At 39.2% G+C, this 20,075-nt stretch overlaps 1 long non-coding RNA gene and 1 pseudogene across 2 annotated transcripts in view; one reads left to right on the top strand and one right to left on the bottom strand.

Moving 5' to 3' along the window:
• Nucleotides 1–12,636, bottom strand: part of LOC144368923 (mitotic checkpoint serine/threonine-protein kinase BUB1-like) — a 45,658-nt pseudogene extending 33,022 nt beyond the window's left edge. The window contains exons 1-7 of the transcript XR_013428373.1: nucleotides 12,498–12,636; nucleotides 8,941–9,000; nucleotides 8,699–8,837; nucleotides 7,244–7,440; nucleotides 6,302–6,345; nucleotides 5,602–5,702; nucleotides 4,890–4,946 (exon numbers count right to left, since the gene is read on the bottom strand). The product of XR_013428373.1 is annotated as a mitotic checkpoint serine/threonine-protein kinase BUB1-like (transcript). The remainder of the gene's footprint in view (nucleotides 1–4,889; nucleotides 4,947–5,601; nucleotides 5,703–6,301; nucleotides 6,346–7,243; nucleotides 7,441–8,698; nucleotides 8,838–8,940; nucleotides 9,001–12,497) is intronic.
• Nucleotides 12,637–13,209: 573 nt separating this feature from the next.
• LOC144369098 (uncharacterized) lies at nucleotides 13,210–18,657 on the top strand. Its single transcript, XR_013428550.1, has 2 exons — nucleotides 13,210–13,474; nucleotides 18,456–18,657. It is a non-coding gene; the product is annotated as an uncharacterized LOC144369098 (long non-coding RNA).
• Nucleotides 18,658–20,075: the final 1,418 nt, after the last annotated feature.

Raw genomic sequence — 20,075 nt, 5'->3', positions numbered from 1 at the left:
CTCTTACTCCTCTTCTCTATCCAGAATTCACCTAATCCTCCCATGCTCCCCTTCCCTACCCCACTATAAGTCAGCCTCCTCATTTGATTTTTTGGCAATTGGAGAAAGGGAGGGGGCAGGGGATTAGCAAGGGAGGTGGAATATGATGGACATCATTATCCAAAGTACATGTATGAAGACACGAATTGGGTGTCAACATACTTTATATATAAGCATTTATGAAAAATTGTGGTATATATGTGTAATAAGAACTGTAATGCAAAAAAAGGTACATATATAAAGGCATGAATTGGCGTGAACATACTCTATATACAAAGATAAGAAAAATTGTATTCTATATGTGTAATAAGAATTGTAATGCATTCTGCAGTCATGTATTTAAAAAAATCAATAAAAGAGTAAATATATATATATATATATATATATATGTATAAAGAAGAGAGATAGTGACTAAAACAAATATTAGAAATGGATTTTGTAATATAAAAACTTAGTATGTGATAAAGATATTTCGAATAAAGGGGCCGAGCTGGTCAATAAATGATTTATGGACAACTGGCAATTCATTTTGGAAAGTACATCTTCATGCCACCTCTACACAGGAAAATCCTATAAAGGGACCTGGAGGACCAGACCCTTAGGGTACTGAGTATGATGGAGGGACAGAGCTGTGCATCACATTTGTTTTGTTACAACACGATTCCCAAGAACAACAGGGATTACACTTGTAAAACCGAGAGTCAGAATGATCCAGGACTTTCCAATACCAATGGTAGAAGCCAAAAGGCAACGGGCAATGCCTTTGAAAACTCTAAGGGAGGCTGAGGCAAGAGGATTGCCAGGTCAAGGCCAGCCTGGACAACTTAACAGACCCTGTTCCAAGATCAAAAGCAAACCAACAGAAAATGCACTGAGACTATAGCTCAGTGGTAAAGTAACCCTGGGTTCAATCTCTAGTACTGCATAAAATCCAAAATGACTTGAGGGAAAATGATTTCCTTCCTAGAACAGTTCTAGTCAAATCATCAACCAGTGTGAGGGTAGAACAAAGACACCATTAGACAAGCAAGAGATCTCAAAAACTTAACCCAATACATGCTTTTTAAAAAAGTTATGAGAGATTGTGTACCTTTAAAATGGGGACCTTAAGGAAAAGCAATGGCATGTGAATCAGGGATATACCACCAGAGAGAAGCAGGAAGAACCACTCCTCAGAGGCTCTGGGAGACATCTGGCCAAGAAAAGGGAATGGGAGTGCATCTGATGTATTGGATGTGATTGATGAATATTTTAAGTTTCTTCAGAATTTGGGGATAGATGACTGATAAGAAGCAAGAAAATACATAAAAACAAAACAATGTGACAATTATTTTAACAATTGCTTATATCTATCAAGGGAAAACACAAATTATATAAAAATGAAATAAACATTAAAAATGAAAAAACCCAATAGAAAAATAGACAAATCCATCAAAGTCAATTTATTTGATTGGTACCAGGGATTGAACCCATGGGTGCTTAACCACTGAGTCATACCCCCGGCCCTTTTTATTTTGAGACAGAGTCTCCCTAAGTTGCTGAGGTCAGCCTTGAACTTGTGATCCTCCTGTCTCTGTCTCTGGAATCACTGGGATTTTAGATGTGTACCACCACACCTGGTTTTATGCTCAATTTAAAGAAAAAAGAAGACAAAAAGCCACTAAATCAATTAAAAATGTCCAGTACCACTTGTAATTAAAAAAACAGGTGGTTGAAAATACTTAGGATAACTAACATTATCAAAGTGTATGTGAGAAACAACTAATTTTATATACTATTGATATGAGGTAAAATGAAATTTTTTAGAGGACAGTATTTTAGGTGCACAAACTTCAAAGGCAACAGTTGTACTTCCATCTTTTCTAGAGAAACAATCTTGTATCATGTTTGTAACAGTCTCTGTATGATGTTGGTACCTGCCCTGCTGTAAGTATGACAGAAGACCATGCTGCAGTGGGTAAACTGGGTCTCTGTGCAGTGATATTGAAAGATCTATAAGATATGTTTGTAGAAAAAGCAGAAAATAAGTCTTATTTATATGGAAAATTCAGCTGTGTTCATTTTTATGTGTGCTCATGCATAGCATATATCTAGAAAAAAGATAAACTTCAGCAATTAGCACTGAATAAGAACATTCGTGGATATTCATGTATGTTTGAGTCTTCCCCCGACCCGTGTGGGCAGCTGAAATTAAGGTCACTTGTGTGAATTTCCAGGGACATCAAATAAAACACAGACACACACTTTACCTTTAAACAAGCTTCAGGACACGGCTTTTCTGCTCTCGGCCTCAGGCTCCCCAAATGGGGGAGCAAGAGAAAGTCACCAGAGGCTGGCGAAAGAGAGCAAGCACATTCGGAAGTGGGCTTTTATTGGGGGGGACCCTTATTCTTAGAAAGTTCCATCCAAAAAAGGCCAAAGGGGCAGGGTTACAAGAGACAGATGAGTGTAATTCAACCCAAGGGGCCATGGAGCAACACACCTACATCTGAAGGCACGCCCTCAACTTCCTGGACCGGGGCAATGTCCAGGTCACTATAAGATGTAGTGACTGGTCAAAGCCTCTCGGCTCCAGGATGGAAGGTGCAAATCATTCAGAGTGGCTCCCCATAGTTGGGTATACATACTTATATCTAGTGAATGTTCTGGCATAGATTTTGTGTATATATATATATAACACACACACACACCTTTCATTCAATATTAAAAAAAAATCATTGCAGTCATGAATTTTCTATCATTTTAAAAACATGCATTTAAATAAGCTATACCTTTAAAGTATCCTATGTCATAGACAGACATATACAATGTGGAAGATTAAGCAAATGTAATATAGCTTAAATTATTCCCAATCTCTCCCATTCATAAATAATTTCAAGAAAATATGTGGCTGTAATATTCATCCCTATTTCTTCTTCCCACACAAGACAATGGCAAACAGAAATATGTCTAGATGACAAATTATTGGAAGTCTATAGTCATTGTATGAAAGCCAGAAAAAGGACACTAAGTGCTAATGTGTGAATATATAAGCATGGACACACACATACATGAAACATCAGCCCTCTATTCTCTAAATTCCTTTGTTCATTCTTCATTTGAATGTCTTTCTGAATCACACAATTTTAAATTTTGGAAAGTTACTAGCTAGAATTAACTCTAAAACAGGGCCTAGAGAGCCAACAATCCCCACCGCTGGGCACAGGACGCCCAGGTCAGAGCATGTCTGTACCTTAGGCTTTTCCTGGACACTGGGCAGGTCCTCCTGGGACAGCTCCACCACTTGATGCAACTTCTTATGAAGCTCATCCATTTTCTGCTTTAATAGCTGCTCTTCAAAAGCATTTGCTTCTTTCTTTTTCATATAATGTCTGTCTTCATTTACTTAAGGGAAAAAAAAAGGTTTATATGCAAAGCTTAAATTCAGTTCATCAGAGGAATACATAACAAATGGATAAAGTCCAATTTTAAGATGGCAAGTCCTATTTTAAGATGGCAACATTTTTTAGTCTTTTCCATATTTACAATCTTTATATGCCCTTAGCACAGTAACTATTAAATTCAGAGTATAAGTTACAAAAATTTATGATGATCAAGTCTATCTGGTAATAGCACAGTATCTTATTAAATGCTTCTCATAAAACAATTGGGGTTGTGCTAATCATTTGAAAATAATTGATCATTTCAGTTTTTAAAAAAAATACGATTCTCTAGAAAGTAAAAGTAAAAGAGCTGGGGCATCAAGCATGCTGTCAGTCACACAGCCCAAAATTGGCTCATGAGACAAAGTAGACTCTGGCTGGACACTTTCAGGCTGTGGCATGTGAAGGAAAAAATTATCCAGGCATAACTCAAAATGGATCCTCCAAGAATACTGACTGACTTTTTGTTGTTGACCAAATATGAAAAATAATGAGCAAAAAAAAAAAGGCTCACGGAGTGCATATGGTCCAACACTATAGACAGTATAAAAGTCCCGAGTGGAGCAAGGGTCCATCTTCCACATGGTTATAGCAAGAGCCAAGTGCAAACGCTGGTATTAAGGCACACCCTGTTCCCTGTAGGGAGCAAATCTCAGTCTACTCTGCAGTCTCTATGACTAACCCTAACCCTAACCCTAACCCCTAAGACAACACTTTGATCAGGGGTCTCCTTCAGCATGTTTTGTTTGTAGTAGGTACAGAACTTGGAAAATCTCTTCTGAACTTCAGTTCCTTTCACAGTACAAATGACTTACAGCTTTAGAATAACTGTATACAGAAGTTCAACTCCATACAGATAATATTGAAAACATTTAAAATACTATTTCACTAAGGCTAAGGTGACACTGGCATGAATATCTAGCTCAGGGCTGGTTCAGCCATGGGCTCGGCTGTCAATACGTGAATACAAGTCTTGAACAAACATAGCTGCTACGCTGGTGTTTAACAGAGACCGCTAGGCTTCTGACAGGACGAACTAGAGACATTTTTTGAAGTCTTTCAGCATAGTCAATTATTTGACCAAAAATGTAATTACTCATTATTTTAATTGACATAAAAACAACTCAAAATATAAGACTATAAGACCAAATACCCCATTGTTCATGCTTCCTCCGTTGATTGTATTTCTGGGCTCTCAGTTCTTCAAAGGGAAATTCTGATTCTCCATGAATAAGCTTTTCCTTCCAATACGTAACGACCTGTTGAACATCAGCTCTGGCTGCTGAAGATGAGGGCACAGAGCACTCTGATTTAGAAATCACGATCACCCTTTGTTCCTTCCCTCCAGGGGAAAACACATCACTTACAACAGTGTATGGAAATAATTCTGGAAGGAAACTAAGTAATAGAACTATGCAATGATTGTACTTGCATATTTGACTCTTTATCACAAGCTGAAGGTATTGCTCCAGACACTTCTGAACCCTAAAATACAGAAAACAAACAGAAGCATTAACTTACTGAAAAGAAAACTTCACACAAATTACCTCATAAATCAATATGACAATATATGAGTAGAAAGGCTTCTTAATCTCCAGTAGATTTCTACATGTTCTTGGTAAAATTTCAGTTAATAGCTAAAGCTTTAGTTTGCATCATCATTGGTAGTATAATTTTTGCAACAAAAAGAGCCCATAAACCTTTAAAAAAAAATCCATTGAAAATTTCTTCTGGTATTACTGAGGTTGTGGATGCCAACAGCTAAAGCTCTGGGTTTTTAAACTGGCTCCAGTTGGGTATGAATCAAGGTAGGGATCCTGGGCCTATGAAAGAGGGAAGCAGAACAAGGAGGAAGAGGATCTTGGTAGGAGAAAAACTGCTGGGGAGGAAGTGAACAGGAGAGATTTATGGAGAGGGCCCTTAGGTCCCATAACAAGTTATATTTGTGAGTTGAGTATAAATTTAGGTTAGATAGCCACGGGCCCAGAAAGCTGACATGGGAACGGGCAGCTGACATGGATGTTAAGTCACAGGAAACAAGGTTAAAGAAAAGAGATGCCAAGGTGGATACAGAAAGGAGCCAGGAGGACCGTTCAATACCACTCCTAGTTTCTGTACAACCTATAATAGTCACCATTACCTGATTCTTAGAGATAGAGGCTGAGTTCTTTCCTTGACTTGATTTTGATGGTACCATTTGGTTTAAAATTGAAGCATTATGCAGAGGTTCTGAGGGCCTAGCTATAAGGGAAAACAGGATAAAATAAGAAGAAATAAGAGAAAAATCACAGTAACCAAAATTATCACACAATACACCCCCTTGATCTTTCAGTAAGCAGCACAAGAAATAAATCAATTCAATCACACTGCCTCAGAAAATGGAACTAAAATATTTTGTAAGTAAGTATTTTAGAGACAATTTCTGACCAAATCAAAATGTTCAAGAAGTACCCCAAATAACTGTAAAACTGGTTATTTAATCAGGATAGGATAGTCAATGCAAATTGCTGAAATGTGGTATTTATTTCTAAGGGAAATAAAGCCCTGCCATGTTTCCTAAAATTGTCATCAAATACATTTGATTCAATTCAGAACAGATGGAGTTCAGAGTATCTCTTTTTGATTTTGTTTTTTAAATCCCCAAAATAGAGTGAAATCATCAAGTAGATTTGTCTCCTTTAAAGTGCATTATTACCAAAGTGTCTTCCCCATTACCTGAGACAGTATAGTTTGGTTTTCATTAAATACTAGAAGGATTTGCTTTTTAAAGGGAAAAGAAATCAGCAAAAATTAGCAACTAAATTACCAACAATCTGACACTGCAGAAAGTATTATTTTACCTTGAGCTGGCAAATGGGTTTCAGTGAGACATGTCTGAAATAACCTAAATGATAGAAAAGGCATTAGTATGGATTTTAAGTTTACAGTCAATTATATACTGTATTAAAGTAGAAATTAAAGGTAACAGCTTACTATATGTTAATAAAGACCAAGGTTGAAGTAATATAGTCAGACAAAATGCTAGGAATATTTTCATATCTGATGTACATATATTAAAAAAATTCCTCAAGTCTGTAAATGTTATAATAGTGTTTGGACTCCTACTTTGGTTATTTTACCCATTTGGAACAAAATGAATATTAATATTTGGGAGAAAGAAGTGAAAATACAAAGCTTAGACCACTTATTCAAAAGGTATCTAGATCCATTACTGCCCATGCTCTGTGAGGACATCTCAAACGGGCCACTTCACAGCATTTTTACACATCAACTCTGTGGAATTATATGCAATTCCTAAGCCTGACATTGGTGAGTAATGCAAGCAAGAATGCATACTAAAAAGAGAAGAGATCCACAACCAAATGCTAGACCTTGTTTTGCTCTTAATTCAAACAAACTAATGGTAGCAAAACCATTTTACATGATGGGGAAAGACTGAAAATTAGGTGATACTGAAGAATTACTTTTAATTTCATAGGTGAGATCATCTACTAAGATTCTGTAAGAAATAATCTTTTGGAGAACTTATAGTAATAATTGGGATAAACTATTTAGCTAATTCGAATCTCCTATAAAAGTCTTTAGCACAGAAAAAACATGATCAAATGTAATAATTATGGAAAGTAGGTAACGGTAACATTTCTGAGCAGTTTCTTTCCTTTACTCTGTAGTGAGCAAATTTTCTACAAGGTTTCCCCATAAAATAGATAACAATACAATGTAAAAGCAAACATTTCCTCTCCAAGTAGGAAATGCCAGGAGGAGCTGTACGTAGAAGCTACCTGTACTGCTGTTGCAAGAGCTCTTGAGGTTCAGCCTGGTTTTGAATTCCTCTCCGAAACACAGCACTGGCCTGCTGCAACTCCCCCTGGGCTTCCAGATGCCCTGCCCAGGAAATGTACAGAGGAGATGACTGGATTCCAATCCCCTGGTTGTACAGAAACTCAAAAAACTGATGTGGGTCACTGTTGTATTCAGCCTACAGGAACCCAGAAGAAAAGCACAGAATAACAATGAGGCAAGGGTGGAGGAAAGATGTTAAGAGCTGGGCTGGGGCTGTGGCTCAGAGGTAGAGCGCTTGCCTAGCATGTGTGAGGCCCTGGGCTCCATCCTCAGCACTAAATAAAGTAAAATAAAGACATTGTGTCCACCAATAACTAAAAAATAAATATTAAAAAAAAGATGTTAAGAGCTACAGGGGGTGCAGTTGGATAAGAAGAATAATTTCTAATGTTTTAGAGCATAGTAGGGTAACTATGGTTGGCAAATAATATTTCAAAATAGAGGGGTGCATGCAGGAGACAGAGCCAAACTGGCATTTATGAATGAATGTTCCCAACACAAAGAAATGATAAATATATGAGGTGATGGATACTGTATCCCATAAATGTGAACAATTATTATGTGTCAACTAAAAATTTTAAAAATATATAAATACCAAAATAAATTAAAAAACAAAAAAAAATAAAACACAGAACTGCTAATCTGGGTCAGCCCAGAATCTAGCTGGCCCTCCACCTTTCTATATTTGTGGAGGCTTGAGGATATAATATGTAGGCGAAGGTGTGTATGGTTCTCTGGTCACAAGCCTAAGTTAGGATCATTCCTTTCCTTGACATTCAATATCCCCAAAATTACCCAAACTATTTCCTTAGACAGTAAGTCTATAAAAACCCATCACATGAAGTATTACTTGTGTCTTGCTCTGAGCTTGCTCAAGGTCCATAGGTGCCTCCAACCAGTACTCTGTAATTCAGTGAACGAATTCATGTTTGCCTTATCCACTCCACTCGTGATTTTTTATATCTCCAAACCTTTAACTTCCAGGTCGAAGAGATGCAATCTTCAGGCCTGAGCCTTCATTCTCCCCTTAGTACTAAGTGTAGTTTCTGAGAGCCAGAATGCTCCCCACTGTTTACTCCCTGGAGCTCTCCTGGCACCTGGGAGTTTCCTGCTCATCACGTTTCCTACCCAACAAACCCTCTTTTACTTTTTGGTTTCTATTCCATGTTGGAACATGTACAAACTTGAAATAAAGGAGAATTTAAAAACTGAATCAATGATTCACTATACAGAGCCAAGGCTATACACATCTCTAGTAATCCAACTTTTAAAAAGTTATGACTGGAAACAAGGAATTAAAATAAAAGGCAGTCTAAAAGATCTTAAAATATAGGTCAAAAAACAAAAGTTCAACATGATTACAGATTTGATTATCGATATGAAAGTATACTCACAAATTTTAAACAATAATTGATGAATCTTGGGTCATTGTGGTATCTCTTCGTAACTAAAAATTCCTTCATTAAATGTTCTAGTAGCATTATCAAGTAGTCTTTATTATCAGGAAAATTCTCTTCTACCCACTGCATATAGCTAGAAAAATATGGATAATGTTAATTTTCCATAGTACAACATATAGTTGGTTTAAAGGAAAAAACAAAAACAATGCCCCTACCCCTCAAATCCAAATGCTAACCTTTCCCATTCACCAAGTGGGTCATTTCCTTTGTAGCTCTGCATATGGGCTTCAAACATTCTAGAACAAATAAAAGAATGCACATGAAAATTATGGATAATTTATAAGAGCAAAATATTTAATTATATATGATTTATATCATATATTATGTTTATATTAAATATTTATCATATATCTATATATTGTATTATATTATATAATATATATGTGATTTATATACCTTAAAATAGAAACCTTAAATACCAACCTAAAAGCTATATAAAATTTAAAAGAGCTCTCAGAGGTGGCCAAAAAACTCAAAACAGTCAGTATTTTTCCAGAGGAAAGTTCATCCCTAGCTTTATCCCAGGGTCTCCTGCTTCTGTCCCTGGTCCCCAGGGTTGTTAACCACCCTGAGGGTCAGTGCCTGGAAACTTGTTGCCCCTTCTCCTAACAGTGGGATATAAGCTAGACCCTGCTCAGATCCCTTCTCTTGCTTTCCAGGAGTACAGCGGAGACTGAGTTGGAATAAGATCCAATAAGGGCTTGCCAGCAGGTGGATAAACAAGATTCCACAACTGGACACTCTAGATAGAGTTCATTTCCTGGGCCCCAATGTAACACAAAGTTCCTGAGGAAGAAAAGGTGATTGGCAGTTTTCATGAATCAGTCACTAGAATTCCCATAGAACTGTTTCCCTGACTTCCAAATACCCAAACACATCTTTAAAAAAAAAAAAAATCAACCAAGCAAAGCAAAACTCTTGTGGCAGTTCAGGTGCTCCTGGGGCAAACAAGCAAAAAGAAATCAAATAGTGTCAGGTTACATTAAGTACCAAGAAGAAAAAACAAACCAAATAGAAGGGGTAAGAGTTACTATTTTCAGGAAGGGTGGTCAGGGAAGGCCTGCCTCTGAGGGCACTGACGGGATACCACCAGAAAGCCACAGAGCTATCTTGGGAGAAAACCGTCAAGGCTGAGAGAACTTCAGGAACCAGCCTCTTCCAGGAACAGAAAGTGAGCCAGTGTGGCTTTAGTGTGATAAGCTGGGTAAGTTCTAATTTGCATTTTAAAAGTCTTCCTTCCTCCATGTGAAGATGGTAAGGATAGGAAGCTACTGAAACACCCTGGTGACTGGTGGTGAGTTGGACTACATGTGGGGAATCTGGCACCTCTCTTAGGGCGAGGAAAGGACTTCCTGATGGGACTGTGTTCTGGGTATGAGTCAAGATGAGAAGGTCTCCTAGGTTTGCTATCTGAGAAATCATTAGATTTTTTTTGAAAAAGGGATTTTAAAGCAATACTTTGGTAAGAGACAAGAACACCCACCTCAAAATACTTCTTTGGCATATTTCAAGGTGGATAGTCAGAGAATTGCAGGCAGAAATGGCTCTGAAAAACTATTCTAAGAAAAACTTGCATGAATTCATATTAGCAAGGTAAACAGATTGATTTTCTCTAAGTCCACCTTAACTCCTCACTTCCCTTCTGTTTTTTATTTTGATGCTCCCAGGGTCTTGCACAGGATAAAATCTGTATACCTTTCCCCTTATTAATCTATTTATTGTCAATTTATTCCACATACTCAATTAAGGACCCTCAGAAAGTAGAGAATCTTAAACTATACTTTATTCTAGCTATCACCTCCACAGACAAATGAAATCATTGTGTCTTAAGACTAAAAATCCAGAAGCCATGATAGGAAAAGCCAGAAAAGTTCAACTATATAGTAATGAAATGCTTCTACATGTCAAATAAACAAAATTTTTTAAAACTTTCCAAGTCAAAAGAGAAATGATAAACTGGAAAAACAAAAGGACTTCTAAAAATTGAGAAGCAAAGTTATAAACCCAATTTTTTAAATGAGCAAAGGGATTAAAAAGCATTTCACAAAGAAATACAAATGGCTCTTAAACTTGAAAAGATGTTAAACCTCTCTCATAAGAGAAATTCACTGTCAATAAGATACAACTTAATCAATAGATTTTGCAAAACAAAAATTTTAAACACAACAAAAGTATACAGGTAAGAAATGGAAGCAGGCACACTCAAATCTTGCTTGTAGGTATCTTACCAATATCTCAGATGGATTTGCTCTTCATCCAGGAAAAACACTTTCAGGAATCTAGAAAACTGATACATCTGGGTATATGCAAAATACCATTGCCATATGTACATTTTTTTTTAACTACAACACTGTTTGTAACAGCAAGATATTGTCAACAACCCAAGTGTCTGTCACTGAGGATTTTTGGATCAATTATGGTATATGCAATATTAAACAGTTGTCTAAAAAATTTTTAAAAAACGAGTGCTATGTATTGATAGAAATCTCCAAGGATATCTTAGGCAAAAAAAGAACGGAATTGCTCTGCTACATTTCATGTGAGATGAAGGCAGGAAATGTACACATACAGACACATACATATACATACATATACATACACTTTAATAACGTTAAGTATTTATATGTCTAAGAAGAATCACTTGAAAAAAAACTAATAAATAAATAAACAAAGGATACATATGATAGGGTGAGAGTAGACAGGTACAGGAATTGTCAGTGAATACTTTCCAAATCTTTCTAAAACCATACAAATATATTATCTATTTTTAAACCTTAAAAATGATTATTTGTAAATTTGAATCTTTCTCATGCCTCATAACAGAGGAACAAATCCCTATAATGCCAGGACTCTTCCTCCAAAATGTGTAATAAACATAACCTTTGCCCAAAGTAATTCATGTTCACACCAACCACATTCTCCAGGAAAATGGCTTAAATACACTAATAATAAATCAACCCGTTCATTAGAGCAAATCAGTCTTTAGAAAGTCAAAATAAGGGCTGAAATACAGATTTCCCTTTAAAAATGGGGGTAGAGGGATAGGACTTCCAAAGAAAAAGTCTTAAAAGATAGTTGTTTTGAGTATATTGACAACCTCGGTCTTGTGATCCCCAAATATCTGGTAAAACTAACCCGTTTTACTTCTGCCACATATGATTTAACCGTATCAAATTTTTTTTTTTAATCACCGGCTGGGCAAGTCACACAGGCCATGGGAACTTGTCAACCGTTGGCGGGACGGAATAGATCAGTTTAAGTGCTGTGTACTAAAGACTTTTTAAAAGAGCAGTAGGATTATGAGTAAGAGAGCTATTGTATATTCTCTCCTTCTGTCGTATAATTTTTAAATGAGTGACTTAAGACACGGAGGGCGGGGTTTTGGTGGACTGGACACTCTCCTCCCACAGCGGCGCCCCAAGCCCACGGATAGGTTTCCTTAAGGAACAGCAAGACCTCCAAGGGCCTCCCAAGCTGCCGCAATGCCCCTAAACGGTCGGCATGGCCGCAGATCTCGAGTCGCCAGGGTCTCAGTGGGACCACCCTCTACTCGGTGACTCGGAAGTGGCCCGCAGCCTTAAGGCGAGGGGGGCCCAGACCAGGAACGCAGGCAGGTCCGTGCCGAGGGCCCAGGGGCGGAGGGCCAGAGCCCTAACTGTCCCAGCCCCCTCAGGGGCGCAGAGTCGGGGATCATGAGCTCGCGGCGCCCACACCCCACTAGCCGGACACTCACTGAAAGACATTTTCCGGGTTATCCATGGCGAGAGGACGCAGGCCGGCTGCTGGACCACAGACAACGAAAGCTAGTAGCACCGCCGATTTGAATCTCCCGCGCAGCCGCAGTCGCGGTGCCGAGCGTTGGCAAAGCGCCTGGCCATTGGCTGTGGCAGCAGACGGTCTGGCCAATCGCCGAGGCCGTTGCCGGGAGACCAAGTTTCGCCCCCTGCGCACTGGCGGCCCCTTCCCACTTCCGGCCGGCTGAAGCGAGAAGAGAGTGTGCGGCCGCTGGGCGGCCAGGGAAAGCCGGTGTGGCTCCCGTGTAGGGATTTCTTTTTCTTTTTTCTTTTCTTTCTTTTCTTTTCTTTTCTTTTCTTCTTTCCTTCCTCCATCCCTCCCTCCCTCCTTCCTTCTTTCTTTCCTTCTTTCTTTCTCTCTTTTCTCTCTCTCTCTCTCTCTCTCTCTCTCTCTCTCTCTCTCTCTCTCTCTCTCTCTCTCTCTCTCTCTCTCTCCCCCCCCCCTCTCTCCTCTCTCCTCTCTCTCTCTTCTTTCTTGCTAACTTTCCAAGTTGGAACTGGTTTACGTAATGTCACGACGAAGACATCTTTCGAAGGAAGACCTCGCAGGACTGCAGGTCCCTGAGAGGAAACACTACGCAGCCCTGGAGTCCTGAGAGCCACGACTCCCTGTCCCCTTTGCTTAAACTGCAGTCCTTGTGCCCGGTACGTGGAGCGAGGAAAAGCGGTTCCACCCGCTCCAGGCCGCTGCGCGGGGAAACGCCCGCCTGAGGATTAGGAAGGAGGAAAGGAAGCCATCGTGGTGGAGGCCTCCCCTCGTAGGGGCGACTTTCCATCCCGCGTCCCGGGCTGTCAGGAAAGCACCAAATGACCCAGCCAATGAAGGCCTCCTCGCGGATCCTAAAGTGCTGTGCACTGGAAAAACCTGAGTGGTCTTGGTTTACTAACTGTAGCATAAGGGCACGCATGCTTTTAGGTAATTTTCTGGTTGGCAGCGTTAATTATGCATGGCATGTGAAGGTGGTGGTTTGGGACCCTTGAGACCTCTGGACTTGGCTGATGTAAAAGACTGGGTGCCCAGGAGAGAACAAGGGCTTTGGAGAGGTTACAGAATGCCAGGGAGGAAGTTTTCAGCTTTTTTTTTTTGGTTAGGTCTAGGCATTCTGGAGACCGAGTTCTCAGGTATTATAAAATCCTATGATCAGTGTCCAGGTATCCAAGAAGAAATAGAAAATATGTGATGTTCCTTAATTGAGAGTGAGTGGAAAAAAGTTAATCTTCTCTGCCCCTTGGTCTTTAATAACTTACCACTCTACCTCTCAAGGTTGTTCAAAGACTACTTGACAATGTAAGTGGAATATAAAGTACTGTTCATGTGATTACCTTCCTTTAAGAAAGAGGTCTTGTGAATGTTCTAGCTCCCTTAGGCTTCTCAAGTTAAATTCCAAAAACAAAAAATATATATATGGCAGCTTCTGGAAATCCAGGTACTGAGTCTGGAATTTCTTCCAGCAGACCCATTACTTTGGAGCTATAAAGTGTCTGACTGACGGAGTTTATAACTCAGAGAATGCTCAATTTGAAGTCTTTAAACAAGTGCTAGTTTCTACTAACCATCACTAGAACTGAGACATTTTTCATTCTACCAACTCAAGCATCTGATAGTGGCTCAGTAATCAGGAAATGCTGATATTCACCATCTGTCGTGAAGTAGGTGCCATTAGACTTATACCTAATTACAACCTTAGAACTTGAAATTAAGGAACTAGTGATTTTTATCTGGGACATGAAGATACAAAGAAAATGTCTAAAAGTGGTGTATGTGTATATTAAGAGCCAGGTGAGAATTAAGACCGTATCTGCCCGGGGAGGTCAGAGAAGTGGGGAGGTAATGAGACCTTCATTCATGTAAGTCTTCACCTGGGAGGTAGGGCTTAAATGGGCCTTGGATATAGGTAGGTAGGAGAGAGTCCAGGAGAGGTAATTCCAGGTGTAAATCTGGATTAGAGGGAGATCACCCTTGAGGACTCATGTTAATGAGTAAGAAGTCCTATCTCAGGGGACTGGTTTGATATTTTGATGTCAAGTCGAGTGCTAGAATAAGGAGTTCATATTTGATCACATTAGTAACAGGTCTTTCTGGAACAACATGTGTTGTGGTTGTTAAGGGCCTTATGATTAGTTATAGTTAGCTCTACCTGTTTTCTGCAAGCCGTGGAGATTGTCTGCCCTCCTTTTCTTCTGCTACCAGGAGTTCCTCTTACACTAAGCTTGTGCATGGGTAAGGTATTCTGCATATGCTTCCACACTACCCTTTATGAAGGCACATTGACTCTCTTTTTGTGTTTTATTTATTCTAATTTGTTATGTACAACAGCAGAATGCAATTCAATTCATAGTACACATATATAGCACAATTTTTCATGTCTCTGGTTGTACACAAAGTAGAGTCACACCATTCGTGTCTTCATACATGTACTTAGGGTAATGATGTCCATCTCATTCCACCGTCTTTTCTAACCCCAACTCCCTGTCTTCCTCTCCCTCCCTTTTGCCCTATCTAAAGTTCCTCCATTCTTCCCATGCTCCACCCCCCCCACCTTCCCATTGTGAATCAGCATCCTTATATCAGAGAAAACATTCGGCATTTGGTTTTGGGATTGGCTTCCTTCACTTAGCATTATATTCTCCAACTCCATCCATTTACCTGCAAATGCCATGATTTTTTTCTCTTAATGCTGAGTAATATTCTATTGTGTATATATACCACATTTTCTTTATCTGTTCATCCATAATGCCAATTTTCATGAGTGTATCTACAAGTAATAGTAATAAAATATGAGGGTTGTCAGTGGTGATTAGAAACTGACATTTTTTTTCTATGAGTGACATCTTGGCTTACTTGGTCTCTTCCTTTTGTCCATACCTAGGGAAGTTGCCCTCTGCCATTATTCTGAGGAAGAATGAAAATTATTCTCCTCACAGTGTGTTCATCTCAATATCCCCCTAGGTTAATTAACCCTGTGGTGTCTGGGATTTTGGGGGGATAATGGGAAGAATGGGAAGTATAGGCAGAAGAGAGTGGTTTGCAGATTTTTTTTTTTTTTGTACCAAGGATTAACTCGGGGGCACTTAACATCCTCATCCCTTTTTATTTTTTATTTTAAGACAGGGTCTTACCAAGTTGTGTAGGGCTTTTCTAAATTGCTGAGACTAGCTTTGAACTTGTGATCCTCCTGCCTCAGCCTCCCAAGCCACAGGAATTATAGGCATGTACTATTGTGACCAGCTAATTTTCAGATTTTAAATTGGTATTGAGACTAATGGAATGTAAAGAGGGGAATCAGATTTTATGAAAGTAGAGTTCTGAGAACACAATGATGGTTTTGATAACTAAAAAGAGAAAAGAATAAAAAGTCATTTGGGGGGCCTAGAAGAATTGACGGAAACAGTCTATTGGATCCAGAGAAAGCTGTAACTTTGATTGGAGATGTGTTGAATAGGATGGATGTGAGGTTAATCCTGGTTGTCGACCTGACTGGATTGAGCAATACCTAAAGAACTGGTAAAGCACACCTCTAGTGTGTCTGCGAGGGTGTTTGCAGAGACAGTTGGTACAAGGATCTGCAAGAGGGGAAAGACCTGCCTGAATGTGGGCCATATTGTCCAATATGCTGGGGATCCGCATGGAACAAAAAGCAGAAGTGGAAAGTTTGCACATGCACCTATTTGAGTCTTCTTGAATGGGTACTGCCATCACCTGCAAATATTAGACCAGATTCTTTAGCTTCTGAATGTGGACTTGGAATCTCCAGAGGACTTCATGTCTTCAGCCTTGGACTGGGGTTGCATTATTGGTCCTTCTGGTTCTAAGGCTTCTAGTAGCAGCAGCTTCTTCTTCTTCTTCTTCTTCTTCTTCTTCTTCTTCTTCTTCTTCTTCTTTTAAGTTGTAGATGGACACAATACCTTTGTTTTATTTATTTACTTGTATGTGGTGCTGAGGATCGAACTCTGTGCCTCACATAGACTAGGCAAGTGCTCTGCCACTGAGCTACAACCCTGCCCAGCTTCTAGCTTCCTGGACTGAGCAACTGCTGATCTTCCCAGCTCTCAAGCCTGTAGACAGCCTTTGTGGGGCTCTCTGACCTATCCAGCCTCTGACTGTGTAAGCCAGCCTGATAGATGTCCTTGTAATTACATATACCTTCCATTCTCCATTCTTCTGGAGAATGCTGGTTGATACAGGATCACCAAGCATTTTTCCTTCTATAAAATATACAGTAGAAGAAAGAGACAGACATGGTTCACTGCCTTCTGGAGCTTATTGAAAGGAGTTTCACATGCTGCTTTCTGAAGCTAGAATATATATATATATTTTGCCTAAGAGTCTTATCTCTACAAACCAGGAATAAATGAAGAACCTAAGAATAGCTTTAATACTTCAATGAAAAAAATCTATAAACTCTTAAATACTAACATTTTACAAAAATGAATGCAAGAAAAAAATACCAAAGAACTAGTAAATGTGCTGCTCACTTTAAAAAAAAAAAATCTCAACTTGGAACCTTGTGTCATGGACAGGACTCCAACATCCATCTCATCTAACAATTGTCTTTAATCTCCCTCTGCTCTTTTTTCTCAAGCCTGAGGTGAGAGTGCAACAATTCTTGTGGTATATTGAGTCTGTTAAATAATAATCCTCATTTCATTAATCCACCCTTTGTGTTATTTTTGGCATTGCCATTGCTTCAGTGTTTGTCACCTTATGTCCCCAAACCCACCCTTGAGGGGAGAGGAGAGGTTTTGTTTGAACTGTGTGAGAGCACAGATCTGCTGTGTCTAATCCATGCCTTTCCTGAGTCAGATGTGGAAATGCTAGCTCTTCCTTTCAAACTCTATTCACCTTATAAGCTGATTTTAATATTAAAATTCCGTCCATCTAAAATATCTCTTAGATTTGTCTAATTTTCTTAGGGAGGCCAATAAGGAAATCATTTTTATTTGTATGTGGACTTTTGGTGACTTTGCATTCTACATAATTTCCAAACTTTTTGGAAAAGAAAACTCAGGTCACAGGGTAATAAGCCTCACCCTTGATTTTCCCAAGACACAGCAAGTAAGCAAATGACCTAAACTCACAATCTGTGTGACAGTTTGCTCATCTGCAAATGAAAAACGAAACCTATATCCTTTTCATCATGTTTCTTCGACTTTCTGTGTCCTTTAATCTCATAAGATTTTCCACTTAATCCCTGATTTGTCTTGGGAAGTCACATGATGTCAAAGTGCAGTGTTTAGAGAAGGATAATGATGACTTTTCTCTAGGTTCTGCGGATGTGGCCTAAGCAAATAACCACAGATATACCTATGCCTTTCTTTCCTTGAGAAACAGAGCCATTTAGAGTAGCAGCATTAGATGTATGGTGAGTGCATTGTGCTTGAAACATTATAGAAGATTGGAGTAGTTGTAGGGCTGGGGTTGTGACTCAGAGATAGAGCACTTGCCTAGCATGTGTGAGGTACTGGTTTCAATCCTCAGCACCAAATAAAAATAAAGATACTGTATCCACCTATAATTTTTAAAAATAAATAAATAAATAAGAAGATTGGAGTAGTTGTAGAAAGCTAAAGAGTAACTTAAGCGACTACCAAATACTAAGATTAAAAAAAAAAAAGAGATAGCTCCATCTTGGAATTTTTTTCCCACCTGAGATGTGTTATGACTTTGAAAGATGTCTATGAGATTAAGGCCCAGTATCTTCTCTGTCACAGCAGCCTGGGAACAAGAACGGAGTCAGCAGGAGCAGGGGACTGAATCCCAGCTTCCTGTCCCCAACCAACCTTGAAAGGAATCTTTGGTAGAATGTGCAGTCCAGCATTCATGCTCATATTTGTGTGAAGTACTCAAGTGAATACCAAGTTGTTTCCCTTTTAGTCCCTCTTCTTTCTCGTTGCAGGTGGCTTGTTCCTCCTAAGCGCTCTCTTGCACCCCTGACACGTGGCTGCTCATCTTCCCTCCACACTGGCTACTTGACTCTGCTTCTTCAGAAGGCCTCTCCCTTGTCAGCATGGAGCTCCTCCTTTAGCGGCTGCTTCTGAACACTGGGTTGGATCCTCCCCTTGTTGTACATGTTATACTAATATAGTTTCTGGGGCAAACTGTCCTGTTCATTCTTAGAAACAAAACACATACTTGAAACTTTCCCTCCGTAAGGGCATTTTCCTGAATTCGTATCACTCAGTCCCCCCCCTCAACTAGGCCCCTTAAAACTGAGTTGCTATAGTTTGGATCTGGAATGTCTGCAAAGGTTCAAGTATCCCCAGCTCAGGGTTATTGGGAGGTGGTAGGAAACTTTGAGATGAGACTTGCTGAGAGGCTTTCTGATCATTGGAAGCATAATCAGAGTAAGTATTGAAAATAATAATTTGGCCTTTTTATTTGGGTGAACCCAAATGTGAGACACTTGGAGGCTGCTATGTTTGGGGTAAGTATCCCCCAAAGGTCCACATATTAAACTCTTGGTCCTCAGAGTGATGGCATTAGAACTGTTAAGAGTCAGGGTCGAGTGGAAGATCCTTAGGGGGGCTGTAAAACCCCAGTCCCTTCCTCCCCTTCAGTTTTACACCACAAGATGCTCCTACTATGATGTACTGCTTCACCACAGGCCTAAAGCAATGGGGCCAATAGATCATGGACTGGAACCTTCAAATCTGTGAGCCAAAATAAACCTCTTCTCTTTATGAGTTTATAATCTCAGGCAGTTCATTATAGCAATGGAAAGCTGACTAGGGCCAAAAGAAATAAGAGATGGAAAAATCAATTCTCCAAGAAGTAGTAGACCCCCTTTATGATCATTTCTTGTATTTGCATTAAGTTTTCCTGTGGTATCCTCTTAAAAACTTCAAGCTTTCATTCTGTTCTTTTCTTATCATTATTTTCTCAGTCTAGCTGCATGTATATCACTGAATAAACATTTTCCTATTCAGACCCAGTTGGCTTGGTGAAGGTTTGGATGATATTAAAATTTGAAATCACTGAGAACCCACAGAGATCAGTTTTCCCCATTTTGTTAGCCTCTTTGGTTTTTCTAAAATCTGCGGTGCATTTTTATCAGTATCCCTCAACTTTTTCATTAATTTATGTCATGATACAGTAATTGGTACATATTTGGAAGAACACCAGTGGCATTTCAAAGACTGATAAATCTTTCCAGATATTTTAGTTGCAAGGAACAAGAAACCTAGCTTGAGATAATTTATTCACCATAAAGTAAACTTACTTAATAACACAATAAACTTACTTAATAACACAATAATTCTGACTGGTGGGTGGGCTTCAGGTAGTTTCATCAGGACTCTTAACTCCCTTTCTCTTTAGTTTTCTCAGTTCTATTTCCTCTGTATTGGTTTTGTCCTCAGGCTGACTTTCTTCGTGGCAGCAAAACAAAAACTACTTACTGCACAGTCCCAAATGCCCCAAATGTCACTCCTAACTAGTTAGATTACTTTCCTTCCCATGAAGCCTCCTCAGAAATAGTTATATGCCCTCGGAAAATCTGGGGCTTTGGGAACTGAAA

The sequence above is a fragment of the Ictidomys tridecemlineatus genome, chromosome 12, assembly GCF_052094955.1.
Source record: "Ictidomys tridecemlineatus isolate mIctTri1 chromosome 12, mIctTri1.hap1, whole genome shotgun sequence".
NCBI lineage: Eukaryota > Metazoa > Chordata > Mammalia > Rodentia > Sciuridae > Ictidomys > Ictidomys tridecemlineatus.
This window is presented reverse-complemented; position numbering and strand designations above follow the sequence as displayed.